The 20,407-nt window shown below is 33.6% G+C and overlaps 1 pseudogene; it reads right to left on the bottom strand.

Moving 5' to 3' along the window:
• Positions 1-464: 464 nt before the first annotated feature.
• The window catches only part of LOC147410045 (geraniol 8-hydroxylase-like), a 74,375-nt pseudogene continuing 54,432 nt past the window's right edge, over positions 465-20,407 (bottom strand).

Here is a 20,407-nt window from a genome sequence, read left to right as displayed (position 1 = left end):
TGTGATACCTTTGCTACCAAAAACTCCGAGATCATGAAAATTTCAATCTGTTCCTTACTATTAGGGTATTACATCTAAATTTCGCATTAATACTAATCTTCTTGAAGTCACATTTTTTCCTTCCAAATCAAATAATCCCATAACATAAAAATAATCTTAAAGAACGACCATCATCCATAAAATAGGATGTTAATGGGCTTTCCAACCTTTATCAAAGTCTAGTATGAAACATGAGTACCTATTCTAGATCCAATCCTGATCTAGGGTGAGCCTACAACTCAAAGTCAAAGATATAACGGCTCAAGCCATCAAAATTGAGTCTAGCCTATCCATGTGTATCATGAATTTGAGAATTAATAGTGGGTCTTGTACATAAAACCATAAATGGATAAAATAATGCTCAAATATAATAAATATTTAGAGAACCTTAATTTATGCGAAAGAACTTAATGGAATATAGGATCCATAATCATAAACACAAATCTTATTAACATACTTTAACTTATACAAGTGAAAATAAACTTAGGCTTGGATTGGTATGGCTTGGAGAGGCTCTGATTTTTTTAAAGTTAGCCCAAACTTTTCTTCAACACTCACATCCTCTGGCTTTATGCCATCGTCAAGCTTCCAACTAAATGAGTGGAGAAGTGATGCCAACATCAAGTGAATCATTTTATATGCCAATGGCAATCCTGGACAAATTCGTCTACCTGCACCGAATGGGATGAGCTCGAAATCTTGACCTCTAAAATCAATGTCTGACCCAAAAAATCTATCAGGCATGAACGAATAGGGCTTTTGCCATATGTTAGGGTCTCTGCCGATAGCCCACACATTCACTAGAACTTGTGCATGCTTTGGGACAGTGAATCCACATATTTCTACTTCGGTTTCAGCTCTACGAGGAATTAAGAGTGGAGCTGGTGGGTGTAGACGGAATGTTTCCTTAATGATTGCTTGTAAGTAAGGGAGCTGAGCAATATCTGACTCCTCCACGGTCTTGTTCTTGCCAATATTTTGTTCAAGCTCTGATCGAGCATTTTCCATTATATTTGGGTGGCGGAGTAGCTCTGTCATTGCCCATTCTAATGTGCTTGAGCTTGTGTCTGTCCCTACAACAAATATATCCTGCATAAACCATTTTACATTAGAATGTCTACTACTCTACTCGGAATCTTTAGGTTACCTTTTAAGGTTTTCCTATGACCTACCTCCATAATCAATGGCCCATATTGAATGGAGGAACAAAATTTGTTTAAGTTACCCTAAATCCCATCTTTTCGTTACCCCCTAATATTTACCTAATATCTAAATCATATTAATCAATAATTATCTATAACATGAACTACTAATCTTCTACTCAAATTAAACTTAAAAAAGGAAAAAAAATATTAAAAATGCATCAAATACAATTGATTGGATAAAATTTAACTTAATGAAACTATCAATCAAATTGGACATACATTAATATCTATGCTACTATGTAATGAAAATGAACCATTGAGGGATTGACATAGAATTATGCCAAACAAGCGCATATTAAAGTGCAATTTAGAAATAAAATTACAATGTCACGACCATATAATAAAGTTAGATAGTTTTTTTTTTAATTACCAAAATATCCTTTTTGTTTATTCTCCAAAATGAACTTAGTTAATAGAATAATGCTGAAGTGATCTGACATCGCACACCCTGATGTGAAAGTGTATGGGAACCATAGATACTTTCCTCGAGATACAAGAGAAAAAGCAACTATGGTTCCTATGTAGGATATTCTTCGAAAAAATAACATGTGACAATCTCGAGGAAATTTTGTAGAATGTCTAAATTACAAGACGATTTAGCTGAATGTCTGAAATCATAGAGACGGAGAAGAAAGGCCGGTTTTGCCTTTAATTGTGCTCTGAGGGTGTGTAATCGAAGTTCAGGATTCACAAATCCCATAAAATAAGGAGTATCAATATAATTGCGGAAATCAAAGCAAATCCCTAAAATGATGTAACCGTTAAAACAAAAATCAAGGAGAAAATCCGGGAAGATCTAAGGGAGGAAATCCATATAAATACCTAGATGCAAAGCACTGAATGGTATGAAATTTTCTCTGAAAATATCCTACACTATTCCTTATACTATAAATCCTGATTTCGGCGTTGGAGTGGTATTGTTGCGGGCACCCTTAGGAGCATAAGAAAGCTAGAATTCCTTTAACAACTAGAATCACAAGGTATTGCAAGTTTTTGCATCTAAAATTTGGCGTCGTCTGTGGGAAACATTACATGGAGATAAATGACCAACATGGTGAAGACAAGATGTGATGGACTTGGAGAGCCAACGAATCCCTTACCAATGGACCCACTACCAGCACCGCAAGACCCAATGCTGGTGCTACGCCATTTGTTAACAAAGACGAGGAAACAAATGCGCTAGAGGCTGAAAAAGAAAAATGATGACATCATGGCAATAAGAAGGGAAAATGAAGATCTCAAACAAAGATTGGGTAAGGGGACCGAAATGGGCCTGGTAGGGGAAGGCAGACAAGGACCTCTACCCCCTACAACAGAACGAACCGAGATGAGCGTACTGTGAACTCAACATATATCATAGCGCACTAGGAAAGCTCAGAAGCTCGAAATCCTATGACGAGGGGAGAGGTGGAAGAAATGTTGCAAAAAAGAAATGAAGAAACCATTTGAGAAAGAGATCTGGGACAACGATCTCAGAATGCAATTCGGGAACTCAAGGGGAAGCCATTTTCACCAGCAATAATGGGAACCAACCCTCCAAATTCCACCCCCCAAAGTTTAAGGCATACAACGGAACAAAAGACCATATGGATCATGCCCTCCGCTACTAGAGTCAGATGGTGCTATACCAGAAGACGATTTTTTTACTTTGCAAACTCTTTCCAACAACTCTAAAGCATGGGGCTATGTCTTGGTTTCAAGGGATGCTTACAAAATCAATAACAAGCTTCTACGAGCTCGAAGAAGTCATCGTCGGGCAGTTTGTGCACTTATAGAAAAATAAAGTTGGAGTAAAAATGCTTTTCCATCTATAACAGGAAGTTGGGGAGAGTATCTGATCTTTCATTACTTGTTTCCAGACAAAGATATTGATTGTGGAAAATCTGGATGAGGCGACCACATGTGCAGCCTAATTAACGAGTCAGCACGTGGTAGATTTCTCGCGAAACCATACTTTTGAGCAACCGCTCTCATTTCTCTCTCTCTTCCCTCACAACCATTATTGCTGCCCTCACCACTTTAGCCCCCATAACTGTAATCGAAAGTTAAGAGATTGAAGGAGGAGTGCGAATAAAGCTTCAGAGATGAACATAATAGATATCTGAATCCAAATTTGGAGAGGAAGAGATCCAACGTTGAGAAAAAAAGGAGAGAGAAAATCAATCAAAAATTCAGTTTTCTCCGGTTGATGTTGCCGAAAAATCTATCTTCGGTGAAGAAAATCAGTATTTCAATGAGTCAAATTCGATGAATCCTTAAGTGAGAATGGCGTCTCTATTTCTGTGGAGATGGAGCTTAGTAAAGAACCTGATTGTTTCTCATCTGTGATTCCTGTTTGGTTTTTTGAGATGAGCCCAATATGGTCGGGAGAGGCACATTCCTTAAAGGTAGAAAAGATCTTATTTCAAGGAAAAACCAAATACCAAATTTTTTTGATATTATAGTCGATAACACTTGGAAAGGTTCTTGTCTTGGATGGGGACCAGGGAGGACGGTTTCAATCTCCACCATAGTTGTATACTATACAACATATATTCCTTCCTACCTATTCATTATCATAGTATCTTCTTTTGCAATTTAAACCTTCTCTAATGACGGACAGTGTACACAAGTCTCTTGTTACATCGAAATCACGACAAATTTTGTGCCTAAACTTTTGAAATTGGAAAGAACATCCATTCTGCTCTCTCTCTCTCTCTAACAGATGTTTTATATACTTGAAGAAGAGAATGCCTTTGTTCTTTGCAAGTTGTTTTTGCCACACAAATTTTTAGTAAGTGCTACATGCATTTGTGTTTTAGTAAAAATAAAAAATAAAAGAAAAAGAAAAAAGTCGAGATGTGTGTTGTGTCTCATGTATTGTGGCAACTAGCAGCAACATATAGAAAAAATGTGAGTTGTGCTGCTATATGTATATGTTGTGTAATGACCTGAAAATCTTAAAAATGTATCTCGAGGAAAGAATTTTAGATCCGTACATTGATTTAAAAATATGGATTCTTAATTTTTAATATTTGAGAAAAATTAACTTCACCAATAGATTTAGAAGGATCAAAAAAATATATTTTATCCTGTAAGCACACCTAAATCTGAAGTCGTTTGAAAAAGTTATCAAATCCTCGAGTTTCGCATTAGATATTTTTCCAACATGTAAACAACACTTTAGAGACGTAATTTGAGGAAACCGATCATACTATTAGATTCGTGTCAAAAAATCACCCGAAATAGAATATAAGTTTGTCCAATTCGGCATTCGAAAAAATAATTCCCAAAATGACAAGTATGTCCCAACTTAAGTTATATAAATATCTGAATTCTATTAGAAAAATTAGATTTTTCTTATTCTCCTCTCCGAATAAATCTCAACCATTTTTCCTTGATATTTGAAACTTAGATCTATGCCAAACAAGAATGATCCTAGCTTAGCCGCAAAAAGGAAAGTTGTTCCTCTCATCGAGGGTTACGCGTGGACATAAAGAAATCCGATTTTCAACAGAAGAAAATTTTGGAGATTGGCCAGATGTGATTTTAAACTCCGTTTAACCGTTGAAAATAACTTGAGGTAGGTAGCCTTCCCTTCTACCTTCTAGTTATGCGATAATTTCATAGAAAATCCATGTGATTGTCGATAAATCGATTGTTTCATTAAGTTTATACATATTTGAACGATTTGAATTATATTTACATGCTTATTTATGATTGGTTTTGGTTCATTTGATGTAATATAAGTATTTTATAGTTGGTATAATATTTGGATTGATTTTGGTCAAGTTTCGAAAAAAAAAATCAGCAATTCGAAAAAGTATCCGAATGTTGAGTTTGGTGCTAATTTTTTTTTTGTTGCTTCCATATAGTATGTATACCAATTTCCTACCTTTATTTCATTAAAAACAGTTAAGTATTACCTTAAGTTTTTTAATTAATAAATAAATAATCCGTTTTCAATTTCGACTTTGAAAAATCATTTTTTCAACACTTAACCAAATTTTCATAGATTTCTAGCTTTTACATCTTATGGTTTTATCTTTGTTTTTGAGTCTTTCGACTCAACCAAAATCATCGAATGGAATTGGTTGATGCTATATGGATTTCCAATTACTTTAAAGGTGAAATTACTTTGATAAATATGTAGAAAATTAGATGATAGATTGATCGATTTAATTGATGGATGGATAAAGAGAACGTATGTTCTCGACTGATTGATGGGATAGTACCTCTAGTTCTACGTAGTGGCCATACCACATAAAACGTGATTGATAGATAGAGAGATTAGATGGTTGAAGGATGGAAATGATAGATAACTGTCACTAGAGGGCACTACCAGACTTTATTTATATTTTCGATTAAAAGAAATGATATATTATATACAAAATAAAATATTTTGTTTACCAGTAAAAGTTTGTAGAAAACCCATAAAGAGTGACGCGTTACGGTGTATCCGAAAGTGACGAGCCAATCTAGGATAACACTAGATGTCATATGCTCTTCGGTAGTATGAGATACCTTAGAGCATATTACAACTTATGAAATCCGGGAATTTCTCCTACTTATTTCCTAAGGAACGTTGTGTGTAAAGACGGTCTCTGTATAGTGTAGAGATAGGCGGGGTTCACATGCATTGCCTCTTGATAGGCTTCGACACGAGGGATTTTCTGAGCTAGTTAGTGATCACTGTTAGTCTATAGTTGTTAAACGGTCGACCTCACCGTTAGTTGAACTCAGTATTGGGTTCTTGGTCAACGATCAGTTTGAACCGGATAAATGGTTATCCAACTGTGGTATGCTAGACCGGCCACAAAATCAAATTATAACGATGAGATTCCACATCGGAGGTTAAGTTTGGAATATCGTATTGCCATAGCTGAGGCGGTTATATCGGCGTGTTCCTCTACTCTCTTATCGATTACACCGCCGTGTTCTTATTATGTATTTTTTCCTTATTTTGTAATGATTGATAGATGTTTTCATTTAAAAGATGCATATGCTACTTTGAATGATTGAAAATGATAGATTAAAAGTTATTATAACTATTTACTGAGTATGCTTAGACATTTATCGTATGTTGCATTATAAAAACTTGCATAATTTAATTGTTCTGATGATTACCCGTGCATGTATGACTCACTGTTAGAATGGTGTTCATCCTGCTGAGTAACATTTCCTTGTTACTCACCCTATCCTTCACATTTCAGATTATTCAGCTTTTGAGGAGTCGTTATTTGATGAGTCTTTTGAGGAGGTCCCTGAAGATGAGCAAATTGATGTCTTGTCACCACCGTGTCTTTGAGGATTAGTAGAGGATCCTAGCAGTTTTTGCTTGTAGATAAGAAACATGTTATTTTAGAAATTTTTAACCTGATGTATTATGAGATTGAGGATCTTGACTTATATTAGTGTTTGTCGATTTCTTTCGCTTACTCTAGACTCTCGTATAGATATTAGTTAAATGTTTATTCCGCTGTGTATATTTTCTTTCTATAAGTATTATTATTTGTGAATGTTCTATCAGGTTGTGTGATTGATTACCTCACACCTCGAGATTTTGCCTGATGAATCGTAGGGATTCGTGTTGGGATTTCGGGGCGTGACATGTTGTTGGCAGCAACCAAAAGAGGGGTTAAACTATCTTCACCAATTTAGTAAGATCTTAAATCTTGCTAACGATCACTAACCTCACCATGTGATAATAAAAAATTAGGGAATTATTAGCTGTCCTCTCTGTGGCCAAAGAAATGTCTCTTTATTGTCACACCAATTTTTCTAATGTTACCTTAATTATAGTAATTACTTGGTAATTTACATTGGGGTAGCATTGGTAGAAGTGGGTATGGCAACAACGACTCACTTCTTATTTTTTTTTTAGGATTTTAATTTTTAATTTTTTTTATTTTTTTTAAAGGGTTATTTGATTTTAAAGAAAAATCTCCATCCCAACAATTACCATTATCTCCTCAATATTCTTTGAGAATTTCGATGTGTTTGGGGTCACCAAAGCAATTTTTGATTGAATTAATAATAAAAAAATTGGACTAAAATATATATATATATATATATATATATATATTTATGTGCTTGTTTCGATGATTGAGTCTAATTATTAGTCCTATGATGATTGTTTATCTAACATGCCATAAATTGAGATATGTGTGCTTATTTTGATCCTAGTATTGATGTAATGGGATGTGATTGGTTTGTGTATTATTGGGATTAATATTTCAAGGTTGTAATGATATGATCAGGCCCATAGGCCCATTGGTTTGAAAAATGCCCCGAGCACACCCCACCCTGTATTGCACACACCACAAGCACGTTTACTATTTTGCACGCTTGCATGTCCCAATATAGACAACGTACCACTAGTGCGTGGCCCAATTCTATCGGAGATGCAATGTCATTCATGAAAATCACTATATCAAACTGGGGCATCAGTACCGTCTAATCAGGTGACTTTGAAAAGTATATCGATACACCCAGGCTGGAGCAACCTGAGCCTTTGACCTATTGTAAGCCGCACAGTTACATATCCCGCTTGTCAACGTAGTACTAATCCATGGTTGGTCCCCTTGTGAGATGCCAAACCATTTATGAAAGCTACAACTTTTGACTCGTACCTATAGGTATATCAAAGATAATATCAGTACACCAGTTGCACTTCTTGGTCAAAACTAGTGCCTAAGTGAGATCCTGCTCCGATGTATTATGGTACTAGGAGGATAGACTACGTCTATTCTAGAAAAGAGGTGATTTAAGAATGTATTTGCTCAAGCATCGCGTGCCACCTCTGATCTGGGGATTAAACTAGCTACTTTTGACTTTAGAAAAATGAGTTGAAGTTTTAGATTATCACTTATACGGCATATCAAACCAAGTTACCACGTACCGTCTGATTGAGTACGCTCGAGAGGTATATAGGTGTACTTGGGCAATGGTGGCCAAATAAGATTGCATTGCACGTAGTAAGCTTAGAGTCTAGAAACCACCCTTATAGGTCATGACTCGAACTTATTGTGGGTGTTCCAGGGTTGTTTATTGAATGAAACCTTGTAAAATGATGAATGCATGTGAATGATGATATCAGAATATATGTGAATGATGAATCAGAATGTATGGTTGTCCTCAAGAATTAAAGTGTTTTTTTTTACCTTATTAAAATGGGTGTACCGACCCAATAAAGAATCCATTTTAAACTTGGCAATGATTTATAATGACCCAGTCTATCTCGATCCAACGATCATTATGGGCCGATCCATTTGAATCAAAATAGAATTTAAACTATTTTCTAATTTAGGTTCTAATCCATTTTAAGAAAAGAAAAAAAAAATTCAGAAGAAAAGTGTTTTCCAAATGAAAAATATTTTTCAAAGAAAAAATATTTTCCAAAAAAAAAGAAAATGAAGGAAGAATGATTTACAAAAGATCTATTTTTGCATGTAAAATTTTTGAAATATGTTTTTTTTATGAAAAATCTATTTTTGCATGGACCTTGGAAAATTATCAAAATATGTTGCAAAAAATAATCAGATTTGTGAAAATTTTTATATAATGAAAACATTATTTTTCAATAATTTTCATGAATGTCATAAAATTATTTTCCTTCTAAATAATCATTGAACGAATAAATTGTTTAATGGATTGGTGCATAGAATTCAATAAAATCTCAGGGTTCATTTAAAATGTTATTAATGGGGTAATACTGAAATTGATAATCCACATTTGATTGGGTTACAAGGTTATCATTGTACTTAAGCTCAATCGTCCATCGTCTAATTAGGGTTGTAAATCCGGTCAGTTAAAACAAACGTCAATATCAAGTCAACAATCAAAAATGGCTTCAAAATTTCTTAATATCGCCCAGTTGTTCCCTAAAGATCATAGTACCTCAGTCCTACTAGTTAAAAGTAATATCTCGAGTCCGGAGTCCGTAATCAAGCCTGTTGTGGGTATTTGTCTTGAGTTTTCATGAGTCATTTGAGTTAACTCGAGTCCAATCAATCTAGCAAGGTCATGTTTTCTTTAGATTGAGTTTACTCTTTTCCTATTGGGTCGAGTTAGTTTATCTAGTCTATAGAGGTGTCTATCGCCCCTTCTTAATTTGATTGGATAGAGAGAATTTTTTAATACTTCGAGTGCATTAACGAATTAACTAATAATCTGGCTTCAAAGATATATTTTTCTCTTAAACAAGAAGATAAGGATTGAGGTCAACAACTTTCAATCAGAAAGCAAAGGTCATTGGACCTTAGAACAAAAAATAATTTCTAAGAAATTCAGATAGAAACTATCCTATCCCTAGAGGAGCACGAGGAGATAATGAATTTAATCAGAAATTTCAAAAGACTTGTTCGTGTAATCATATGAGGGTATGTTAAGTACAAGCTTGGGTGTTGTTCAACATGGAATAGATACTCATCTATATCAATGGAATCAAAGAAGATGTTAGAAAATATATTAGTGCTTTCCCCACTACATCTCGAGTTGAAAAGTTCATTTAAGCACATGTTATCAGTCGATATGGGGATACCTTTTGAGCTGATATTTGATAATGGATTGTACTTCAAAGCTTAGGTCATTACTCCGTGTTCTGTTCAAAATCTGACATCACAAATCATCTCCCTACTGTCTTCAGATCAATGGAGCGGCTAAAGCAGCCAAATAAGAGTCTCCAAACAATCATCAAGAAAATGCGTCCATCACACCAGGATTGGTCAAACAAGTTATCATTCACACTGGGGGGCGTATCATACTTCAATATAGTCTTCTACTAAAGCTATTCCCTATTATCTAGTATATGATATGGAAGTAAGTAGTCTTACCAGTTGAAATGAAAATCCCATATCTCAAGGTCTTGTTGGAAAGTCAGTTGTCAAAAGTAGATTGGGTTCTTCAATGTTATAAATAATTAAATTTGATTGAAGAAAAATGACTAAGAGCTCTGTACCACGTGCAGGCTTATTAGAGAAGAATCGCCCATGTATTTGACAAAAATATCAAGGCCTGTCACTTACAAGTCGGGGATTTGGTACTCAAAGAGAATCGGGTACCTATCTTTGACCCTAGAGGGAAGTTCAAGCCAAATTGGGGAGGTCCGTTCATCATCAAGGAAATATTACCAAAAAAAGCTGTCAGAATTCAAGACCATGATAGAATTGAATTACCAGAACCAACCAACCTTGACCAAATCAAACGGTACTACATTTAAGGAAGTCATCTGTGGTCGAATCAATCTTCCTATTACCCAGTTTAATTTATCTTTTCTCGAGCCTTTTGCAACCTTTTAAAAATATATATATATATATATATATATATATATGGATATATACCTTTTCTTTCTTAGACTGATCACCTAACCTAAGGGAGGGAAAATTCGAACAACATTTTTTGTCTGATCCCAAAAGTCTGGGGTACGTAGGCAATCTGAGAAGTTACTTCAGGCCTGACCACATCAAAGAAAATAATATATATATATATATATATATATATATATTTTCCTAAAAAAAATATAAAAATAAAAATAAAAAAGTATTGTCAAATAGGGAAGAAAGTTCAAAAAAAAGAAAAAAAAAATGCCACACAAGGGGCATTTGGGTTTTTAAGCCTCAAAATTATTTTATTTTATGCCTAGTCCTAAGCCTACCTATGAAAGTCCTCCTAAGTACTGTGTGAAAAAGTCAAGGAAGGTAGTAAAGCATGATCAGACAGTAACTCTAGAAGTTCAGAAAGGAAGAAAAAGAAAGAAAAAATGATAAAGCCTGTCAAGTTGAAAACCCGTAAAGGGCGACTTAGGCAAAAATTAGGGCAAGCTCGCAAGGTTGAAAATTCGAAAGGATGACTTTGGCAGCAATCAAAGCAAAGAAAAAAGAAAAGAAAGCTTACTAGATTGAAAATCTGAAAAGGCAATCTAGGCAAAAGCTAGAGCAAACTCGCTAGATCGAAAACCTGAAAAAATGATCTAGGCAAAAGTTAGAGCAATAAAAAAAATAGAAGAAAATTTCAGGCGGTCCAAGTCAAAACATCAGAAATCCGAATAATCAAATTCAATACTTAGCTTAAACTAGGCAAAGACTTAGGAGCCACAAATATCTTGTCTACGATTGATCTGCAATTTTTTGCTTCCCCAAGTGAATCAAAGGGGGAAAATGGTAAATTTCATGATGAGTCTCTAAAGGAAATATCTTGTTCTCTTGAGCCTGACTCAAAATATTTAATATAAAATGCCAAAATTAAAAGTTGAATCTTTATTGCACTTGTGGTAATCAAATATGTCAAACCTTCATACAAGGGACTTTTTTTTTCTTCTCTGACATGCAGTTTCCCCCTTATACTAGGGGCATTGTTTTTGTGTTTTTACAAGATGTGTTCAATATAATGTTTCCTATCAAACTGGGCGCATTTTTTATTTCAAGCCTGATCAATGTTAATCCTAAAAAAATAATGGGAACCCCTAATTTAAGGTCACCCTCTTGATAGCATTTTTTTGAAAACCCTTGAGGTTAAAAAGAAGTTAACATTCATAATTTTGAAAAAACCTTGAGGTTCAAACAGAAGCATTTCCGATTTCTCATTTGGTTGTGCCCCGAGATTAACTCATAACCCATTCACCTAGAATAAGAGATAGGGCATTATTTCTTTCCCAGATTCAATCATCCTTTCCCAGATCTATTCACTCTCAAATTCAATCATTCTTTTCTAGATTCATTTTCAATCATTCTACCAGATCTATTCATTCCCAAATTCAATCACTTTTTTCCAGATTCATTTTCAATTATTCTTTCCCAGATTTATTCATTTCCAGATTCAATCACTCTTTTTCAGATTCATTTTCAATTATTCTTTCCCAGATTTATTCATTTCCAGATTCAATCACTCTTTTCCAGATTCATTTTCAATCATTGTTTCCCAGATTCATTCCTTCCTTCCCAATTTTACTCAAACAGATACTGCCGAGGGTTTTCTCAAAATTATGCTCAAATATCACTGAGGATTTCTCGGAATTATGCTCAGATACCATTGAGGGTTTCTGGGAATTATGCTCAGATGCCGTCGAGGGTTTTTTTCAAAATTATGCTCAGATACTGCCGAGGGTTTTCTCGAAATTATGCTCAGATACCGCCGAGGGTTTCTAAAAATTATGTTCAAATGCCGTCGAGGGTTTTCTCGGAATTATGCTCAGATGCCGTTGAGGATTTTCTCGGAATTATGCTCAGATACAGTCGAGGGTTTCTCGGAATTATACTCAGATACCACCGAGGGTTTTCTCGGAATTATGCTCAGATAGGGTTTTCTCAAAATTATGCTCAGATACCGCCGAGGGTTTCTCGAAATTATGCTCAGATGCCGCCGAGGGTTTTCTCGGAGTTATGCTCAGATACTGCCTAGGGTTTTCTCGTAATTATGCTTAGATGTCGCCGAGGGTTTTCTCATAATTATGCTCAGATCGTTGAGGGTTTTCTCGGAATTATGCTTAGTTATGCTCAGATTTTACTTAGTTTTTGCTCAGTTTTTACTCAGACCATATGATATTTATCTCAAACACACACGTGTACATTTGTTCAATTATTCAAGGAGAATTTTCTAAAATTAAAGGATCTGACACTGCTAGTGAGAGCTCGCACTTGAAGACCTGACAACATTTTTGTTCGGGGAGAATTTTACCCTCAAGGATTCGAACGCCTCAACGAATTGCTAAATCAGGCTACAAAATAAACTGTCACTAACTTTGGCATTTAAATATCGCACTATCTACTAAAATAAATTTTGTTATCCAGTTTGCTTCAACCCTCTACCAAAGAGGGGCATCTATAGACACCCTATTTTTGCGCTCGCCTGATTAATCAACTCGTCAACCCAGTTGCAACAGTTCCCAATGATGGATGTTTATTCCAATGCTTTATTTTGTTACTAGATGTGTTTCAGAAATTCGGATGAGGTATTTCGAACTAACAAAACTGTAGAAATCACGCTACACTAAGAAAATATGACCCCAAAAACATAGAAATCATCATCTTGTAAGCAAAAAAGAAGTTTCACGATAAAATTCACAAACAAATAACAAAATTACCAATATACCCCTAACCTCAAAACATCCTTAGAGCCTACAGTACACTTAGAAAAATCCTTTCAAACACATAAAAAAATAAATTGAAATCAAATAAGTCATTTCACCAACTTTCACCAAATTTGACAAAATTACTAAAATATCCCTCATAAAGTTCACAATCATTTCGTACAAAAAAATTTATAAATGAATCAAGCTAGTACTCCCATTGAATTCCTTATGAATAATCAATTTCAAAACATCTTGGAACATTGAAAAATGACTTAAAATGCAAAAAGTCCTCTCCAAGAGCAAAATGATAATTTTACAATTTTAATAATTAAAAATTTTAAAATTAATAATTAAAATATTAATTAATATAAAGTAAAATTCTAATTAAAATTAAAGTCAAAATCTTAAAGTCAATCAAGTAAGACTCAAGTCAAAATCTTAAACTCAATCAAGTGAGACTAAAAGTCAAAATCCTAAAAGAATTATAATCAAGCTATAAAACTATCTAAAACAATTCTAATTAAATAATAACTCTATTTAAAACAATTCTAATTAAACAACAACTCTATTTAAAACAATTATAATTAAATTCTAACTCTATTTAAAACAATTATAATTAAATATTTATTCTATAATTCTAATTAGACACTAGCTCTATCAAAAAAATATCTAAAAAATCTATAAATAGGAGTCTCTACAACCTATTTTTGTAAGAAAAAATAAATCCTAAGAAAAGTAGGTCAAAAAGTTTTCCTAACTTCCTATAAATCCTAATTTTGAAGTCCCAACTCCTTACCTAACATCCAAACCTCAACTTTAGCTCAAAAAATACCTAGAAGCTCTTCGAAAATATTCTGAAATCCAAAAAAAGTTAGAAAATTTAGATCTAAGAAAAATGTAACTCGTCTTGAAGATCTGAAGCAAATCTGAAGACAGAACGAAACGAGGAGTGCTATATGAAGAACTATTCTACCTGATCTAAGGGAACAAGACCATTATTTTCGTAAAGGTATATATTTTTTATTTTTTAATGGTTAGATTTTTTTAGCAATGTAATTCTATTTGGGAATAAGTAGAGATCGACATTTGTCGAGCATGATTGGTGCCTAACACCTTCAAACCCCGTAATGTGATCTTCGGACTTTGTATTTTTTAATAGATTTGTTACTTTTTATCCGTTTCGAGTCAATATTTGGTTCCTACACCGTAATAACTAGGTGGCGACTCCCAAACCTCAAAGGTCAAAAGTAGATCTGCGCACCTCGCGGATCGAGGGTGCTTTCACCCTCAATCTCATATCTCTCTCTCTATATGATTATTCTTTCTTTCTCTCTCTTTGTCTTTGATCTCTAGATCTCTTGATCTCTCAACATTGAAAATGATGGTGTGAAGAAAAAGCCATTATGAAGATGAAATATAGGGTTAACTAGAGCCTTAAAGTGATCTCTTGATTTCCCTGGTTGGTGGATCCATAACGGCTTTGAGATTATTGAAGATGAAATCGAGGGTTTATGATTCCACGAGCTCTTAGATCTATGAATTGGTTTTAACCCTTATTTACTTGGATATGATTTTGATTTTTTCTGTGAATCTGAGCAGTGAGGATAAAGGTTCATGTTCTCAGAGATAGCTCAAAGCCAGATTTGTTAAGGTAATTGAAGGTTCTGAACACAGAACTCACTCTGTTCCGTGTCTCTAAGGTCATTGGTGGAGTCCCCAACAAGTTATTTCTCTAACCCTCTTCTCCCGATTTTAGACTTGTAAGTCTCTTTCTCACAAGTGCGCACGTGAATCTCACACTCCATTTCCCAACTAAAAGGTTAATTTTATACTTTTTGTTGCAATTTATCTCCTCAGGGTTTAATAGCAAAATCAAGCAAAGGTTTTCTCCTCAATTCTTAAGATTACGTTAAATTTCTACTTTCATAATTTATGATATAATAGTGTTTCCATGATTTTACTTATACAAATCAATTTTCTTTCAAAAACTTCTTGAATATGTTATAAAAAAAATTGATTAGATGAGACTACAATATGTAGGAAGGTCATTAGTTTAGTGTTGATAGCACTAATGCAACATTAATCATATCTTATAGAAAGACCAAACTAATAATTACATAAATTACATATGATAGCTCTTTTTCAATATTGACTCCTAGCTATACTTAGTTTAGTACTGAGAAATACAAGCATTGTACTCGATGAAGTTTACATTCCAAGCACTACCACTCATACGGCACCCATTGGTATCTTTAATAAGTATTTCGTTGTGAGAGGTGTAACCAACTATTACCATAGAAGAGGCATTGTTTAATTTATGTGAAACCAAACACAAATTAGAACTGTGTTTTGGGTTTCTATTTTAAATGTGTAGCTTCTAGTTAGAGATCTCAAAGTTAAAAATTGATAAGAGAGTAGGTCGGGGTTAGATATTAATGTTCAGTTGATACCATGAGTTCTTTTGGAAGATCTTTTAAATGGGTGAAGCACTCGTGTCAAATTTTGACACTCAAACTGACTTTTGTGCACTCTTTTCAGATTTCTTTTTTTCTCTCCTTGCAAGATAGTAACTAATATTTATCATAGAGCATGAGTTCTATTCTACCTATTCCAATTGATTTTATTTTCTTTTTAGTAGATATATATTATGCGTATATGTATTTTGTCTATGGGTATATGATATAAATTATAAGATATGCCATTATGTATTTCATTTATCTTTATTATTGCATAAACATTTCTTATTTTTGACATTATTTAGTGTTGTTTGAGACTTTGAGTGTACAAATCCTATTTTTTTAAGGGTTAGCTAGTTCTGACACTTTTTATATGTGTCAAGCTGTTAACGTCTACATCCTTATTGCTGCAATGTGGAAGTAATTTGCATCTGGTGTACTGTGACTCGTCTTCCTTTTCACAAAGCAAGCTTCTATTTGGACTCTTTTATTCTATCTTCTTTTTCTATTTTGAAAGGTTCTAATTTCGGGAGAGATAGATGTGTATAGGAACTCTCAATTTTATAAATAGAGATCTCTAGGGCTGTAAAACCATAGTAATTGTTCTTTATCTGATTTGTGGATGTAGGCACACTGCCAAGTCACATAAATCCCCTTTTGTTCTTGTGTGCATTTTATGTTCTCTTTGCTGTTATTTTCTTTCATGTAGTTGGAAGAGCATAGTCAAGAAGTTGTCTTAATTGAGTCTTAAATACTACTATTTTTTGCTTCAAGATTACCTCTTTTGGGGAAGCTTGAGCAATGTCATTGAGTTCTAAAAGGAATGATTTTTGGTGGTGGTTTGAACTTAGGTCAACTACGTTCTTTGGAGTACCAACAACATATTTGATTCATTGGTGAGGCGAGATTGGTAGCATTTTGCATTTTTAATAGTGATTTGGTAAATTGACTACTAGTATATAGATAATGCTTCGAAAATGAGCCAGTCTTGATGACCAATCAATTTTCAGTTTGAATATTTTCCCATTATGTCTTTTTTGATCCATTTTGAAATATCAATAATGTATTTGACATCTACTCATGCACACTGGACCCATTTTGACTTCGAAGGGGAATGATCTTCATATCCCGATTTATTTTTGTTTTAGCTTTTTTAATATGTTTTAAACTTTATAGGGTAACTAATTCTGAAAATTTTACAATTGTCATGAAAACTGATCTATGGATTCATATTATGTTTTCTTTTTTTCACAATGCATGATCCTTGAAAATAAACTTGCATAAGTAAGATTTAGAAAACTTAAATATTGGATTTAGTGATGACTGAGGTTAGATTTAACTAGAATCTAGGCTTGGGTGGACATTTGATAGAGCAGAGGCAAACAGGTTGATACATGCATAGGGAAATTGCTTTGCTTACTCATGTCTAAATTGGATAAGGTCTATTTGGGACTCATTATTATTCAAATCCTATCTTATTACAAATTTATATAGTTTGTCACTCTAAGAGATTATGTCAAGATACAATTTTTTTTCCTGATTCTCTGAAAGTTCGATAAAACTACATCGTCCTTACTCATTCAACTTGTAGATGTCTTTAACGTTGACAATTCCGAGTAGGAGCAGATAATGAAACCTAAGCTATCAAATGAATACCTCAAAGGTGTATATTCTTTCATAAAAAAAATATTGGTTCAGTTACCCATATTGGTTCCTTTATTGATTGAGACAATTTTCTTTTGATAGATAAATAGAAAACACAAGCTGAGTGGTGGAGCATGTGATGTACGAGGAAATTGTGGAGAACGGATCTGCTACTATCCAACAGGGAGGCTTGTCAAATGCACCTTGTTCTTCCTTTCATTGAGGTAATGATTCTAAAGTTTATTTTTAAAAACCATGGTATTTTTTAAGAGAAAGGCTTTAGGAAACATCCTAATTTATTCATTTATGTCCACTATTCTGCAAAGAAATAGTGAGCAATTTAAAAATTCTCTGGTTTAGGTTCTCTATCAATTAAAAATTAAATCTTGGGTTCTAGAATTATTATGTCTTAAAATACCTTTTATGTTGCTCTCTTTATTTCTTTTGTTAGGTTCTTTGTAACTTTAAAAAAAACAATTATAACTTAAATCTTAAGGTTCGTCTCATTGTTTTTTTTTTATTTTTTCAAACATCTCTTGCTAACAATGCATTCAATGCAGTTCAATGAAAGCATTTGAAGACTGTGTGGCTCGCCGCATAGGAATCACTGGGAGGCTTGTGATTGTGTTGGCAATGATGTTGTCCATGCATTCCAGTACATGAGTTGGAATATGGACCTTACCTTATGAACCAGCTAATGGAAACTAGCAATATAGTGTTTCTATTTGCCAAGGAATCATTTTAATCACTCTTGTGGTTGTGCAGCTACTTTAGATCGTCTAGGCGACAATTTGAATTTTTTTCTTATTAGAAAATTTATAATGCAAAATCACCAAATACCAACAATAAGACAAGTCCTTTTTTATGGTTGATTTTGAATTTTTTTTCCTTTCATTTCTTTTTGCCTTTCATATATACGGAAAGCCTTTTTGTTGACTTGCTTTTAGGCTTATACTTTTCATTACATAAGTGTAATGAATTGTTAATGAACATATGATGTTATTGCCTTTTTTTGCTTCAGTGGTAAGGTAATGATCACATTTGATATGTGTGTTCCTTGTTAAAAGAACTATGGCTAGAGAAAATTTCAGGTGTTTTTATCTAACTTAAAATTGAAAGTGGAGCTTTTGCAAAGCAAACAAAATTGCATAATAGCTTAATGGTAAGATCATTTTAGGCTCATAGATGTTAGTTTTATCTTCCATCAAATCAATCTAATTGAACATAGAAAATTTTAACAAAGTCTAATTGTGCTAGCACAAATCAAACAGACTCATCAATAAAAAAAATAGATAATATAATTAGGATAGAAGCATTTGTAGAAATGTAAGAGCAATCCTAATAGGTAGTAAACTACGAGAAAAATCAATTAAGCTGACTTTGAAGTAATAAAATTCTAAATATTTTAAAACAATTTAAATTCAAGAAAGATGTTTTCTTCATCATTTTATTTATTTACTATTATAATTATAATTATAATTATAATTATAATAATTGTTGAAATAAATATTATATTGAAATACATGTTTTGAAAACATCATGTCAAAATTACTAGAAGACTTTGACTCTAGACAGAGTGAAATAGAATATCTGGATTAGTTTAGCCAATCCCAGATCTTTGGGATAAGACGGCGTCGTCAAAATAAATGGTGTGAAATTGTTATTGCACGGAACATAACAGAGTGTGAATGTGCACCCTCACCACTAAAACAATTGCATACTATTGTCATCCTCATTTCAGACCTAGAAACTAATGCAACAAATACAGGGGCAGTTTAGATAATGATGATTACTTGTTGAAAAGGGTCAACAAAAGCCACAATATTCTATATAAAAACAAAACCTCTCTACAAGATCTCTTTAGGATTAGTTATTCATTCCTAATAGTAAGATCTTGTGGAGGTTGTTTCCAAGGTCTTATGTTCAAACCCCCTGAACCCCTTCTTATGCTAGTCTGGGTTTGCCTTAACCTTGTTGACCTTTCATGAAAAAAAATTGTATAATAGTCTAACCCAAAGGAGATGAAAGGTTGAGCAAGATATTTTAGGAATCTCATCCTTACTAACCGAATCCTTCAAACCCACTCACAAACATTGTATAACCTGGCTCTTGGTATTCCTTTCTCAATTGGATACCTCAACCCACTTTGAACTTTGGGCTCTTACTAAACATACATCCACTCTTCACTTCCTTACTTAGTCCCTATTCTCATTTCATACTTCTGGGTACCCATGAATGTGTATGTTTGCATTCTTTGATCAAATATCTTTGGTAGCTAAGACACCTTTGCTTTTGTATTTGACGTTTATCTTTCTCAAATGGATAATGTATGTGCATGCAAAATTTTGTCAGACTATGAGCAAATAGCTTTCACATATGGGTTGGTTGAACAAAATTTTTAAAGGTTACAGCTATAAAATTCCAGAAGGGCAATATTATGGGAAGCTTAGAAATGATAGAGTTTTGGGTGAACCTTCTAGTTCTATGGTAATTCAATTATTGCATCTTGTTGGGATTCTCTTTGGTCTTTCATGCTTGACTTACTTGATCAAGACACTCTGTTCCCTCACATTTAGTTGGAAAGCAAGACATAATTGATAGTTGTAGAGTTAATTAATGAATATGAGATGCTATCGAGACTAATAGGGATAGGTTCCATTTTAGATTATATTCTTTATCTCTCATGAACATATCATAGCCTTGGTTAGATGATGGGTTTGTGAATTTTAAATGTTAAGTTGTTTGTTTCATGTTAGTGCTTTTTTAACTTTATTTTGTAGAGGAACTTGAATGCATGATGCATTGTTTGAGTATGAAGATATAGATCGAGATATTGCATTTTCTCTTTCAAAAGAAGATAAAAAAGGGAAAACTGATTCGTGAGTAATATGACTATTTTGTGTGATTGTGAATGCTCTTGGAATTCTTTGATTCCATGACTATATTTTATGTCTTAACACAGACAAGTAATTTGATCGATGACTTATACTAATTGCACTTGAGTATCACTGGGATTG

This window comes from Akebia trifoliata, chromosome 2 (genome assembly GCF_017979445.1).
Source record: "Akebia trifoliata isolate Shusen 1 chromosome 2, ASM1797944v1, whole genome shotgun sequence".
NCBI lineage: Eukaryota > Viridiplantae > Streptophyta > Magnoliopsida > Ranunculales > Lardizabalaceae > Akebia > Akebia trifoliata.
Note: the sequence above shows the minus strand (reverse complement) of the source record. Positions and strands in the feature narration are given on the sequence as shown.